At 38.4% G+C, this 14751-nt stretch overlaps 1 long non-coding RNA gene and 1 pseudogene across 1 annotated transcript in view; one reads left to right on the top strand and one right to left on the bottom strand.

Annotated features, from left to right (window-relative positions):
• The window catches only part of LOC135318960 (uncharacterized), a 115554-nt gene that overhangs the window by 100221 nt on the left and 582 nt on the right, over positions 1 to 14751 (top strand). The window lies entirely within an intron of this gene.
• LOC105087806 (BCL2/adenovirus E1B 19 kDa protein-interacting protein 3-like) lies at positions 12113 to 12842 on the bottom strand (annotated as a pseudogene).

Raw genomic sequence — 14751 nt, 5'->3', positions numbered from 1 at the left:
TGCATGACAGGCCAATAAATCAGGAGACAAAGTGTTGGGGCAAGGAATAGTGATTTTATTCAGAAAGCCAGCAGACCCAGAAGATAGCAGACTAATATCCTGGAGAATCATCTTCCCCAAGTCAGAATTCAGGCTTCTTTTATACTAAAAATGAGAGAGGATGTGGTTGGTTGCTGCAGACTTCTTGCTGTCAGAATCCTTTGTTCTTGCAGCTGTTCACGTAAGTCAGGTCATGATGTTTCTGTAAACCTCCAACAAGACAAATGTTATTTTCTGTTCTTCAACTTTTTATCTCTATATAAGTGAAAAAGTGTTATACTCTTAAACGTCAGAGCCTTGAGAACGGGCTTTCCTGTATATTCCAGGCTATAGGCAACATTCTTTTGCAAAAGGTGCAGAACCAGCTTGACTAAGCACTGGAAACAGCACAGGGTTAGAGCTAAAGGAACAGATCTAATACGGGGTCAGATTTGTTCTTCCCTATTACACTTAAGCTTCAGAGAAGTTCTGCAGTAGAGATGTGCCTTTAGCTCAGATTATCTCCATTTTATTTGACCACCCCTCCCCACAAGGGACACTTGTTAACCACTTTAGTGGGGCAAGTCTGAGGAGCACAGCTGAGAAATACTGTTGAGTGATATTGTTGCTGACTAGTCAAAAGCTAAAAAACTAATTCCAGCTTGCTCCTCCTTGTCACTGAAAGAGAGCCCATCTCCAGCCAACTCCAGTCAAAAGAGGAAGCCTAAAATCTGTGTGTGTGTGTGTGTGTGTGTGTGTGTGTGTAGGCGGTAGTGGAGGGGTGGGTGGTGTTTTAAGTAAATTCTGAGATGAAATGTTAAACTGGAGATTTACAGTTAAAGTGTCATCAGGATTGTGACTACTTCTTGGTCTGCTGAATTTTTCAAATAATTTTAATGTATTACCTGTAAACATGTTGCTGAAAGATCGGCCCCCATCCCTGATGAGCCAAATAACTCAGAGACAGGGTCCTGGAGCTTAGAAGGAAAGAGGCAATTTTATTGCTTTGCCGGGCAAAGGGGACTCCCAGCAGGCTGGTGCCTTCAAAACTGTGAGCCCACCTTGGGGATGGGGTGGGGTGGTTATATAGCCATAGCTCAAACAGTAAAGCAGAATAACAATTAACAGAATTATTTTCTTCTCATAAGACTCAGAGTGGCATCATGGTGTCTCCAGGTGACCGATTCTGTAGAGGCTAGTGGTTGTCACTCTTTCAATCTCTTTATCTTAGAAGACCCCAAGGCATGGTCTTCTTAGTAATTCAGACTATTTTATAAGGTTGCAGTTCTGTGACCTTCTCCCTAGAGAACAACTCAGAAACCAAGTATGATTACTACTTTCAATTACTGGAATAAAGCAGAAACAGCAAAATTAATAGCTTTATTTTAACTACAGGCCTGGAGCTGTGAGTAGCAACCAGTCAGTCAGGTCAGTTGACCGTTTTAAAGGCAAGCATAGAATAAGCAGTCTGTTAGCCTAAGTGTGGCCATTTTATTAATCCTCCTTCAACATAGTATTCTAATATCCTACCCAGCAAGACAACTTCTCTGTATGGCAAAAATTATACAACTGAATTCACTGTTTTTTCATTTTGTAATCTGAAAAATGGGAAACAAAGGAGATAGTTTAACAGAGAAGAGATAAGATCTAAGAAGGAATAGAATGTTTACACAAATCCTACCAAATATGGCAAAAATGTGTTAGTGCCTTAGAGGAATGGCTAGGTATTCAGTCTCTCTCAGGAATGCTATAAAATTGTCCATAAATATTAGAGTATAAAAATACAGTATACCCCTTACCCTCACTCTGAATCCTCTCATCTTCAACTGGGTATGCACTAGGTCAAAGTAAGTCACTCCTAGGTCACTAGGATGTCATTTCTTTATCCTGGCCATAAACATAGCAATAAAAATTATCAACTTGGAGTAATCTATAATATAATTCTTCAGTACTGTTTAATATTTTGATTTAGTTAACATGGTTTGATGTAATTGCTGAAACAACATCTTATTCAGAATTTATCAATAGGGCAGGGAGCTACTGAGTTAGCTAACTGCTCCATGAAGCAGGACTTGAATGGAAAGGTTACCCAGCACTGGAGCCAGGACTTTGTGTTGGTTGACATGCAAGCAGAGAAAGTTAGTAAAGAAAAGAGCAAAGAAAAATGCGGACGAAAAGGACCATTTGAATCTGGAAAGAAAGTAAGAGGCGTTCCTTTCTGTATCCCTCTCCAGTCCCCTGAGTGGTCCTTGTGTAATATAAAGTCATTTGTTCTAATGACCCCCTTTTCTTAAGATGGCTGGATTAGATTTCTTTTTTTATAAGAAGACGTGTCCTTCATAAACAGAGATTAATTCAATTAATAACATTAATTCAATTAATAACACGAATTTTCAGGAACTCTATGAGTTAGTGACATGTTTCTATGCAAATAACATGCTTCAATATATGATCTTTAAAAATATGTTCTTAAAGCTATTTAATAGACATTTCCTATTATTTTTGAATGATTCACTTACTTTTCTATATATATTACAAAAATAAACTTCCATCCAAAGGAAGGAAGAATTATAAAACAGGAGAATGGGAATGGTAAAACTGAAGAACAATATAAAACCGAGGCAAGATTTCAGACAGGATGCCATTTCATTCTGGGCCTTCTGTATAGACAGAAAGCATTTTGGTCATATACTGCCTTCTTTAAAGTCAATAGACATATTCCAAGGATACTAGATAATAATGCTATCTTTAGGAGAATAACTGGCAATGTACCCTATGAGTAAGTTTTAAAAGACATTTTGAGGATACAGCAAGCACAGAATTAACACAAATGTCAAGGACTGTACCCACAGATCACTACTTTTAGATGGCTTATGCAATACAGAACTTAGCCAGAGGAGACCAAGGCCAAGAATATCCATGTGCCCATGAGATGCTCTTCAAAGTAATACCAAAAGGTGAATGACTAACTCTTTCCTACCCAGGTTAAAGCCACATTGGCTGAAATGGCTAATACTTCATTCTTTTCCTTAGCTCCTCTGCATCTCTGGTGACCTTTGGACTTCTCTACTAAAATGTGCTTTAGGGACTTCATATTATGTCCTCCCTTTCCTAGACAGAGTAGGACACCAAGACACCTCTCTTGGTGTCCTAGTCAGAACTGTTGCATAATTAACTCCTAAATCAATCTTCCTTCCACTTTTGTGAGGTTCTTTTTGTTTTTTGGTTTTTTTTACAAAGGAGAAAAGTGATTGCTAAATATGGTATTTGATTTCTACGGCCTGTTAAACTTCAGCTTTGATAGAAAAATAATGGTCTGCCACATGGACATCTTTTGCATTGTAATTTTATCATTTTATGACAATTGACATTGACAGAAAATGGTAAATGCCTTAATTTTAAGTTGATGACTCAACTGACTCAACCCAAATGGCAAAAAAAAAAAAAAGTTTCATTAGTGATCTAAGAATAAAATAAATGCTTATTGATTAATTAGATTATGTTAGTACTTTTTAAAACTTTTAAAATGATGACTCTGTTTTGACAGCACTTAGAAAATCTTTCCATTAACTCATTTACTCTTTTTTTTTAAATTTTTACATATGATTTTTTTCCTCATCCTTTCTTTAATGGCGGTACTAGGGGTTGAACCCAGGACCTTATGCGTGCTAAGCATGCACTCTACCACTGACCTATACCCACCCTCAACTCATATACTCTTAATTAATTATTTTGTTTGCTGAACCTACAAGTGAAGTTTGCTTCCAGAATTATTTACATGATTCATTGGCTTTGAAAATTCCTATTAATAGTATAGGCAATGAAAATATTAACCTAAGTTTATCCTACTAGTAATAAAATTTAAATGGGTTAAATGACATTTAACTCTTTTGTTTATAGTACTCATGTTTATGGTTTTTAAACCTTATTTTGAGCAAAAAGATCAATACTTCAATAATCAAGTGTGCTGAAAACAAGTGTCTGGTAAATAAATAGAAATTTTAGATACATTTTGTTTCCTGAGTGGTGTTATAGGCATCCTATCACAGTAGAACACCATCACATGATACAAGTAAACTTTGTCCACTTCTCTCACTGCTTACTTTGCATACATCCCCATTTCTACACATCCAGGGTATAACAGCCTTTCTAAAACAGAGTCTGGAAGACAAGTCTGAGTGAGCTCCCATATCAACACCAAGCCCTTCAGACAGTGTGGAGACACCAGAAATGAGAGAAAAGGTCATCCTTCATTACCCAACCACCTCCTGCCCTCTGCCCCAAGCTTTTGTCATCATTCAGCTTTACTTTAGAAGTCAGGAAACAGTCTCTGCATTCTAAAATCCTCCCTTGCACCCTCTGGTTGCCCAGACCCCTTCTGCCACACTGGGTTAGTTCTCTGCTTCCCTTATACCTTGCTCTTATGTAACACTTGTCATACAACATCATGAAAATTTGGCTCTTTTTCTTGTCTTTTTCATACTCTAACTGGAAGTTTCTTAAGGGCAGGGAATACGTTTTTTAAAATCAAAATCGTGCTACCAACATACAGGCTGGCACCTAGGAGACATGAAATAAAATGTCTGTCAAAGTTTTTATTAAAAGCTTACATATTAGATATTGTTCCAGGGACTGAAGTTACAGTATTGAACCAAAAAATCTAGATCCTTGTTTTCATGAATCTTAAATCTAGTGGGGAAAGCAGATTGTACACAAGTAAAAAATATAAGAATTTCAGTGACAAATACCATGAAGAAAATTAATATGATAGTGTCTGCAACTTAAATGAGGAAGAGAGCCAGTTCTCTAGGAGAGAATCTTCCAGAAGGAACAGCAAGTCCAAAGGCTCTAATTTAGGAGGGAGTTTGATTTTATCAAATAGCAAAACTAACAAGGCCTGTGTGGCTGTGAGAATAGTGAGTATATGGGAGAGCGATACCAAAGAAGACTGAAAGGCGGGCAAGGACCAATTCATGTAGGGCCTTGAAGGGCATGGCTAAGGATCTAGACCATATTCTAAGTACAATGAAAGTCATGGAAGAATTCTGAAGAGCAGAATAAAATCATCTAGTCATGGTTTCAAAGGCTCATTTGCCTACAATTTGAAGAATGGACTATAAAAGCCAAGCCAGGAGACCATGTGACATGTAGTAAAAATTAAACACTCTGATTTTGGCTGACACCCCAAGAAAAGAAGTACCAACTCCCCCATATCCCAATACAAGATGCTGTACTGAAGCATGCCCTATTCAGGACTGAAAAAAAAGCAAGGGAAACCAAATTTTGTATCTCTTTGGCCTTCATTACCTTCATATTATGACAGTATTGATTGAAGAGGGTAGGAATTGGAAAAGAGGGTGAAGATGATCCTTGGAGAAAGTTATAGATTTCTGAGTTTACCCCTTTTCCTAGGATCAGTGTATCTGGAGGTGAGTGAGGGTGGTTAGTGCTTCCCCTCTCACCTCCAACTAAGAGAGAGGGGCTTCAAAAAGACTGCTCAAAGCACATGATTTATGACTCCTGGGGTCTGCTGGGGACTGGTGGGGACCCACACCAGGAAAAGCCTAAGGGTGAGAGATTATTCACAAACTACTTTGCCACAAACCCAACAAAGCTAGCTCCTTTGGGAATGGCTCTTTCTTGAGACAGTGGTTAAATAACTCATTTGACAAATATTTATTGCTCTCTTACTAGATATCAGGCACTGTTCTGGGTATTTGGAATATATCAATGAACTAAGATCCTCACATTCAAATCACTTACATCCTAGTGGGTAGAGATAGACAAAAACTTTATCATAAACAAGTATATAATATAGGAAATTATAAGTGCTAAAGAAAAAAGATAAAGCTGATTAGGAAGATGAGAAAAGGGGTTTCGTAAAGAGGAAGAGAGATAAAGAGGGGTTGAAATATTAATTAGAGTGGAAGGAATTTGAGCAAAGACTTGAAGGAAGTGATGGAGTTAATTAACGAAGTGGTTCTCTCAGGTAAGGATATTTCAGACTAAAGTAGCTAGTGCTAGCTTGAGCCTGCATCAGAGTCTTCTAGAGGGTTAATGCACAGATCGCACAGATCACTGGGCTCCACTGCCAAAGTTTCTGATTCACTGTCTGAGTAGGAACAAGAATTTGCATTTCAAAAAGTACCCAGCTAATGCTGATGCTACTGGACCAGGAACTGCACTAGACAATCACTGAGCTAGAGGAAAAGCCCCAGGTGGGAATGTCCCAGGTGTATTCTGACGGTTCCCTGAGTGAGGGCCACTCAGGGAAGAGCTGGCTGGAGCCCTTCTCAAAGAGTTCTACTCAGGAAGGCTACCTTCTGAGACTGTGTGCTGAGCAGCAGAAAATCATGGGCTAAGTGAGAACTTTCATGACCAGTGGGACCAGATAAGAGCACTGCCGTGAAAGTCTCACCTTCTCTTAACTAATCAAATTCACCCCTTCTTTCAAGATACTAACTCCTCCATTTGTAATCTAAACTAATTTCCCAATGGGTGTCTTTATTACCACTTAAATTTAGCTGTTTTTATACTAATACCCTCAACATCCTTGCTACCTTGTGTTTTTCCCACGGCAAGATACATAATCCAACAATATTCCTTTTCCACTCTTATACCAGGGCTGCTGAGCATTCCTAAAGTAAAGATTGATGCCTGTGCAGCTTTAACCAATACACAGAAATTCTTTTATCTGCCTTTGATCACCTCTCTTCCTACTCTCTATAGCAACCGTGCCAAATGATCATCTTACATTTCATGATCCCTGCCTCTTCCCCCTCAACAGATGACACAGTCTCCTATTCAAAGCAAAAGCCGAGTGTATGACACATGAAAACCTCCAAGTTCCTGTCATTTTCACCGCCTTCCCAATATATACAAGCTCACACGTTCACTAGCTTCAAAGTTACTCCCTTCACTCATCTCCTTCCTCCTGGTCCCACATAACACCATGTAGACAGTGCTTAGGAAAGTGTTTGAAACAAACTGATGTGCTCAAAAAATGTGTTTGTTTGGCTAGTTTTTATATTATTCCTTTAAAAAAATAAGTAACAAATGTATAATGAGTGTAAGATTGTAGTCTCTTTCCAAACTCTTTTTCCCTAAACACATTTCTAGTCCCTCTGTTACCTGAAAAGGGGAAGGGAAAAGACCCCAGTTCTTGTCTTACCCAAAAGATAAGAATTCAGACAGGAGATGGAGTTTTGTGTAGTGAAAGATTTTAAAGGATTTACTAGCAAAGGGCAAGTACACCTCCAGGAACGGGAGGCGGGCTGATCGAAGGGCGGATAGCAGCGGTCTTTGCCTGTTCTCTTGTACCCTCGCTTACAGGTGGTCTCTTGATTGATTGATGGCTCTTGCCCCTGGAATGCCTAGTCATGTTTGTCCCCTTTGCACACGTCCTTACCCATTATGCATATTGGGGGGGTGGCTAAACCACAGTGCTAATTATATTACGATATTACAGTGAGCATTGGGTTATGTCCAGTTAGGTCCTTGTCGCTACTGTGCAGTTGCGGCTGTCGGGTTCTAACCGGTTTCTTGCTGGCACTCATTTAGAGGAAGTAAAGCCCCTTTATGCTGGAAGCAGGCATCCTCCATCTTCCAGACTTTGCTCCCTTTCCTGCACCTTATCTGCCTGGTGCTCCCACTAATCTAACTACCTAACACCTGGACCACAGTTACCAGTTCCTTGTGTATCCTTCCAGAGATATTCTGTGTACAAAAAAGCCCATATATTCATAAGTCCCAGGCAGAACTGCTTCAACCCTCTTATAAATAATCATGGCTTCTTTTTCAGACATTTACTAAGGCATGCATCACATAGTACACTTCAGGTTATAAGTACTGGCTTCATTCTCAGGCTTCATGTTGTGGCAGAGGCATATTAAGAGATCCAAGCTTAAATACTCACATATGCCGAGTGGAAAAAATAAAATTAAAAAAAAAGTCCCCTTTCTAGAAACTCCCTTGTTTTTGGTTTCACTTTTTCTTTGGATACATGTCCAGTACCAAATTAATCATTGTTACCTACAGTGACTGCCAGGGAGTTATGAGTTTTATTATCAGGCAGGTTCCCAAAAGGAAATATATGGCAATTCAAATTAGGATAATTCAGAAAGAATTTATCTACAAAAGGACTAATCACAAAGATGTAGTATGGGTAGGGGGAAATAATCAGTACTGCTAGGCATCCTGCCTGGGCATCATGGCCAGAGATGAGCCCGGATATCAGATTCCCACATGACCTGGACCCAGAGGCAGGTCTCGGTGATGGCAGCGCCACCTCAGCAGGCAGGGCAGCTCTAGAGCTGCGATTCTTCCTGCCCCTGCTGCCTCCTGTCTCCTCAGCGTCCAGGCTAGGAAACCAGCTGCCATGCAGAAACCACACCCAGGCCCTGTTTCCCACCTCGATGGCACCAATGGGCAACATCTTTACAGAACTCATAGTTTCAAGAAGTAAAGATTTCTTAAGAGTAACAATATTGTTCATCATGCCGAATCCTCCCTCAACTTCTGCTGAACTGATACCAATTATGTTCAAAATTCTGCCTGAGCTTTTCCATATTTAATATCTCTATTCTCAATTCTCAGTAAAGGAGGTAAATTTTTCAATAGTTTTCTTGATCAACCTGAACTAATGAGATTATTTTAGAATGTATATTATTATATTTACTGCTTATAGTTTTTAATATTTTATTTACTGACTGATAGAGAAACATTTCAATATTTTTAATATTGAATATCCAACACATATGGCTGTTAACATCCCTACTATCATAAGAAAGAAAAGGTTTGGAAATTTTTTTTTAGTGACTATTATAACATACTTATCTCATCATAGCACAGTATTCATATAACCTGGTAGTGAGCTCTTCGCGAAATGTTTTGTGATACATTAATTTTTATATCCAGAGTGCCAACCACAATGCTGAAACTAAATAAAAATTTGCTGAATAGGTGTAGGTCTCTTTTCCCCAACTACTGATAGACAATATACTCCTTGATGGCATGAGTTGCATCCTTTATGCATTTGTATCACACACAGAACCTAACACACACTGCATTGCTTAAAAAATGTTTATTGATTGATGCTCAGAACTTAGGAAACAAATCAGGAGTTTCAGCCATTGTGTTCTCTGATATTTTGTCATTCCCTTCAGATAAGAGTTCAGATTTGTTCCGTGCTAAATCACAATAGGCACTATATAAATCATCATCATTTAACTGTCATTTCTGAAATACCCAACACACTCTTTATAGTTTTTTATAATTTTCTCTCAAATACATGACTTTACTAGTATCAGTTCCAAGTACATGTATTAAAATACATTCAAGAGATAATAATAGCCACTAGTACAGTAGTCACTGAAATAAAAAAAAAAAAAGGGGGAAGGGGGTAGAAGTAATTGAAGTTAGTGAATGAGAACTTGTTTTTTAAGTTATAAAAACCTAGCTTAAAAACCTTGGAGAAGAGAAACCATTTGGAAGTAGCACTTCAATATTCTCAGCTGGAAAAAAATGTTAAGTCAAATTACATGAGTAGTTCTCCTTTCTTGTCAAAGATAGACAGATTTCTCATAATTATCTTGGAGATGATTTGGGATGTTACTATCTTAACCTTACTCTATGCTTCAATTTGTATCTTGGCATTCTAGGATAATTTACTGTGTAAAAGAGAGGCAAACAAGATACTCTGCAGCATTAAGTAAATCCAACTAAATAAAATAAAAATGGAAAGATACTCATCTTATTTAAAATCGTGACACCTTCGTACTTCATATAAAACCAGTGTGTATTAAGAATAAATATGTCTCAATCACCGCCTGTCTTAATCCAAGTTTATAAGTTAAGGGTTTTTTATTTTTCATATTTCAGTTGATAGCCTTGATTAACCAGCAGACTGGAAGACCAGATTGCATTTGAGCAGAGCTCCAAATCATGGCTACATAACATCTGCCTTGTGTTTCAGTGCTGAACATTCTATAATATGATTAATTGAAGATGACAAATCAACTACCCGATTTCAACTGACAGCAGTTAAGCACTCACACTATGTTACTAGACTTCTGCTTTGTATACGAGCCCAACCAAGCCAATGGTGCCCAATAAATGTCAGTATGAATCACTTGCTTTATTTATGATATTCAGTTCATCAGCTGGTACTTACTAAACCAACCAGATGCAAAGATGAACTTTATAAAGCTTAAGTAAAGGGGCCCAAAAGAGAGAATGCAGACTAAAGGTGAAAAAAGAGGAAGAAAAATAATTCTAATTTTGTATATTCACAAAAGAAAAATAGAATAAAATGGAAGCACATATATCATGATCAAGTGAAATGCAGTTAGTTCCATTAGTTATACTTGCATAAAATAAAAGTAGCAGTCTAACGCCTTTCTATTGCTGGTAAAAAAAAAAAATGTAAAGAGAGAGAAAAAAAGATTGTTATGCTTGAAATTGCTTAAACCTTGCCAGCTTAGCTTGGTTAACTAGTTATTATGCATTAACAGAAATGGAAGTTGTTAAATCAAATATCTCATCACAAATATTAGATCTCTTTTAACCTTACAATAATTTTCACTGAGTTTTAACACCACCTAAGCTCATGATTTTTTTCCAAATAATTTACCATGACATAAATTTTTATTCATGTTTAGATAAACAGCTATTGTTGCTCCAAATTTTGAGGTAGACTTTGTCTAATTCAGTATTTTATTCCAGATTAAGAAAAAGAATTAAGTATCTAGGTTGAGATATTTACCAGATTATAAATAATTAACTAACTTGAGAAATAATTTTTTTAAATTTTCTTTACATCTAGCATATAGCTGAAACTCAGCTTTCCAGTAACTTTCAAGTAAAGGTACAGAATTTCCAGACCCTTTATCTAGTTTCTGGTGATAACCACTTATACAAGACATTATTATACCCAGTGTCACTATAGACTGAACTATTTGCCTTACTCAGGGAGAGGGAATGTTAGGCAAGAGAGAGATCATAAACATGTTCTTTCAAAATTTTCATCTCCAGCTTGCTAACATACTATCTGTTTTCCATTTTAACTGAAATACTGAGAGAGTACATCATTCCTCATTCATGCTGATTACACGTCATTTCCTCCCACATCACTGTCCTTCAGTGGAATTAGAAATGTGGCATTAGACAATGACAGTACTGCAGATACTATAAAATAAAGACTGAGGTAAAAATAAAAATAATACTTTTTACAGGGTTAGACCATTTTGTGATTTCTCTAAATCTGACTGTACTCTTAAAGGTAGATGTTGCTAGCCCCATACTCCGGTTGACAAATGTAAATACTGAGTTTATTAGGGGCAGGCACCTAAGGGATTTATATTTAATCTTCAACAATAATTTATGAGGTTTCATTTTCATTATCTTCACTTTGTAGATAATGAAGCTGAGTCTTTGAAAGCTGAAATGACTTTCCGGAGCTTGCACTAGTAAATGGGAGAGGCAGGCTTTAAATGAAGTTCTGTTCAACTCTAGCACTTGTGGGTTTTATTCACAATACTTGTTAGACTCTTGGCCAGGATAAATTTTTTTCTTGTGTCTTGTTTTCTTTTTTTTTCATTCAGTTTTCTTTTTTTAAATAACTATAAATTCAAGCTTAGGGAAGCTTGCCTTTGTCTTGAAACACAAAACAACAAAGCTTTTATTTCATTTGCTAACCTGATCTCGTTTTAAGAGAGATGGGAGTTATCTTGCAAGAGTTAAATTTATCCCATGAGTGATGCAAGTCTAACTCTGGTGGAACCAAAAGGAGACAACAGCATTGTTGACAAAATTAAAATCTGCTGGTAGCATTTGTGGAAAAGAAGCCTTTGCAAGTTTCTAAACAACAGTAAACTGTGTTAGGAAATTCTGAAGTGTTTTATAGGCCACAAAGGGAGTGAAGAGAGTAAAATGCCTCAAAAGAGTTTGAATACTGGATTTGAGAGTTACTGTAACTTGGATATGAAAAAACAGGGTGTAGGTTGGATCATGCTTACAGTGGTCTCAACTTCAAACCAACTACCGTGACAATACACCACTTCACAGGCCACATGCTTTCCCAGCGCTCTTCTTTCCCTCAGTAGGTGCTGGGAGAAGGTGTGCTCGGTCGGTTTCTAGTGTAGATGCCTAGCCCCAGAGCCAAAACGTGAGTGAGGAAGAGAGATGGAATGAACACCTTAAGAAATTCTGTGGGGAAAATACCCACTTTCTTCATGGCTCCACTCTTCCTCATGCTTAAAGAGACAGAACCTTTAGGGTGCTGGAAGTGGAACCCCTTAGGTGCGGTGTTTTCAGGTCACCTGGACCCTTCGGACACCCAGTCTACACTTTTCTTCAAAGCCAACACTGCTCTCTCTTCTTCAACTTCTGACTGAATGCTGTGATCCCTGCTGGTGTTCATTTCCACATCAAACATGATCTGCCCATCTTGTAGGGGAAGGGCTGTCACAGTGAGAAGTGCCTATTGAACTGCTCTGTCCAGATTCATGTTGTATATCTGAAAGAATCTTCTCTAAGTCTCCATTGTGGATAGAGCATGAGGAGGGTACATGTTCTAGCCCCCTGTTTTTTCCCATTGCCATTATCATTGCCATTGCTTCAGCGGGGAGCTCCACCCAAGAACTGTGGCCAGAGGCTGTTCACCTTCCTCGCAGGGTCGCGGCTGCTCTACTGAATGAAAAGACATTGTCCAGCAGCGGGAAGAGCTGAGGCCAGAGCACGACCTTGATAGACTCTTAGTAAACTGAAGCCCCAATCTCAGGAATAAACATGAGTTCTTACTGCTGTCACAGCCCCATCCTTCCATATCCACCCCCCTCCCCATCGCCCCCACATGCACTCAGAGTCCTTCCTAAGTTTCAGCAACAAACAAAGGAAGAAGTACAGCATACTGAGTTTGTGCACGTGGCTGGGCTTCCTCTCCTATAGCAGGGGCTTCTGCGGCTAGTTTTACCGCGCCCATTGAACGTCAAGCAGTTTTCCCTATGATTTTCATTGCTGCAATTTAATTAGTTTCCCAGTTGTAGCCGACTAACATGGAGGTGTCTCTTGAAAATAATAACCAAAGTCATTTGAGCAATGAAATGTGTGAATATGTAAATTTAATTTAATATCAGAATTCCTCTCTTCTTTCTAAATATTTTTAAGATTTGGTTAAAGTTGGTGAATGCTTTAATGGTTTTTTTGGGGGAGGGGAGGAAATTAGGTTTATTTATTTATTTTTAATGGAGTTACTGGGGTTTGAACCAGGACCTAGTGCATGCTAAGTATGCACTCTACCACTGAGCTATTACTCTCCCCCGCTAATGCTTTAATGTTTAAAGTTGCTTTCATTAATGGTTTTAATGCAAATATTGCTTATTATTTTCAAGATTTGGTTAAAGCTGCTTTGGTTATTAATTTCCAATAACCACTCAGCAAAGAATCTGCCTGGATAAGTCTGGGACTGCTTAGGGAAACAGCGTCATTCAAAATATTCCTGGAATAAAGGGATTTAATGAAGATGCTGGAGTTGACATTGATGTTGGAAAAACTAAGGGAAAGGTCAGGAAAGTCAAAATTTAATCCAGTCCAGTTGCTGCCTAAAATTAAAGATGCAGACAGTGAAATACCTTAGCCTGAAGCCCCAAAGTAGGTGGTTCTCAAAGGCTTGCTTGGAAACTGTTGTAATTCTCAAAAATAGCTGAGAAAATTCCCAACAACTATTTCCAAGCGCACACAGAAGCTGCTGTCAATGTCTGAGCATTCACCTGGCTGCGGCCACCTTCAGAGTCATCAGCTCCCCTCTTCTGCCTCTCAGACCTCCTGGAAATTCCTCCTGTTACCAAACTCTGAAGCCAGACTCTTTAGAGAAAGGGATTCTGGGAAATGTAGTTCCGAGCTTCCCCTTTACATGGCAGGAATTGGGAGCTCATAGTGATGCCATATTGACAGCAAACAATCCAGCAGGACAGTCTGTTCTTGTCAACTCAGGATCAATACGCATGACATTGGCTTTGGGACCAGGTGGCACGCAGAGGCTGAAAAAGAGTGAGGAGACTATTAGTGAGCTCATTTTTAGTGGAAGCTGGAAAGGAAGGGATGAAACCAATTTAGAGACTAGAAAGAGGGCAACCCACATTTAATAGCAGCAAAACAATTTGTAAAAGTGTGGTCTCTAATAACTCGAAAGAGAAAATGTGTCTGATGAACTTGTGGATCTGGCCAAGAGGATTTAAAGGCAGAATGTTTAAAGTGCCAGCTGACAGATTTTTAGGTGTGTATAATAATAAAGAACAGAAAGAGAGGAATTAAAATTTGCAAGCAAAATTTAGAAGAAATATATAAGAACCAGGAATTGTAGATAGGAAGACAAAGCTATTTCACATCACTGATCTGTCCCCGTAGCAAAAGATTCTCAAAGTAAAAATGGCCTCAGGGTAAAGAATAGATCAAGGGTATGGCTATAAAATCCTTTTACTAAGACTTCAGAAAGGTTTAAGCAAGTGCCCAGCTAGACAAAATGGCTTATCTTAAGAGTGCCATCCCTCAGCCCCAACATTCTGTGCAAAGTGGAAGTCTGTCTTGAAAAATTATTCATGTGGCATCTTTGGGCATATAGTGACTTCCAATTAGATTCCCAGGGAAATATAATGTTTTTAAGAGAATTCTTGTAATTTGGGCCCAAGGGTAAAGAGACAGATCCAAATGGTAGAATTCTCTATAGGCAGAAAGCAG

Source organism: Camelus dromedarius, chromosome 2 (genome assembly GCF_036321535.1).
Source record: "Camelus dromedarius isolate mCamDro1 chromosome 2, mCamDro1.pat, whole genome shotgun sequence".
Lineage (NCBI taxonomy): Eukaryota > Metazoa > Chordata > Mammalia > Artiodactyla > Camelidae > Camelus > Camelus dromedarius.
The sequence above is the reverse complement of the archived record's forward strand: the minus strand, read 5'-3'. Positions and strand labels throughout refer to the sequence as shown.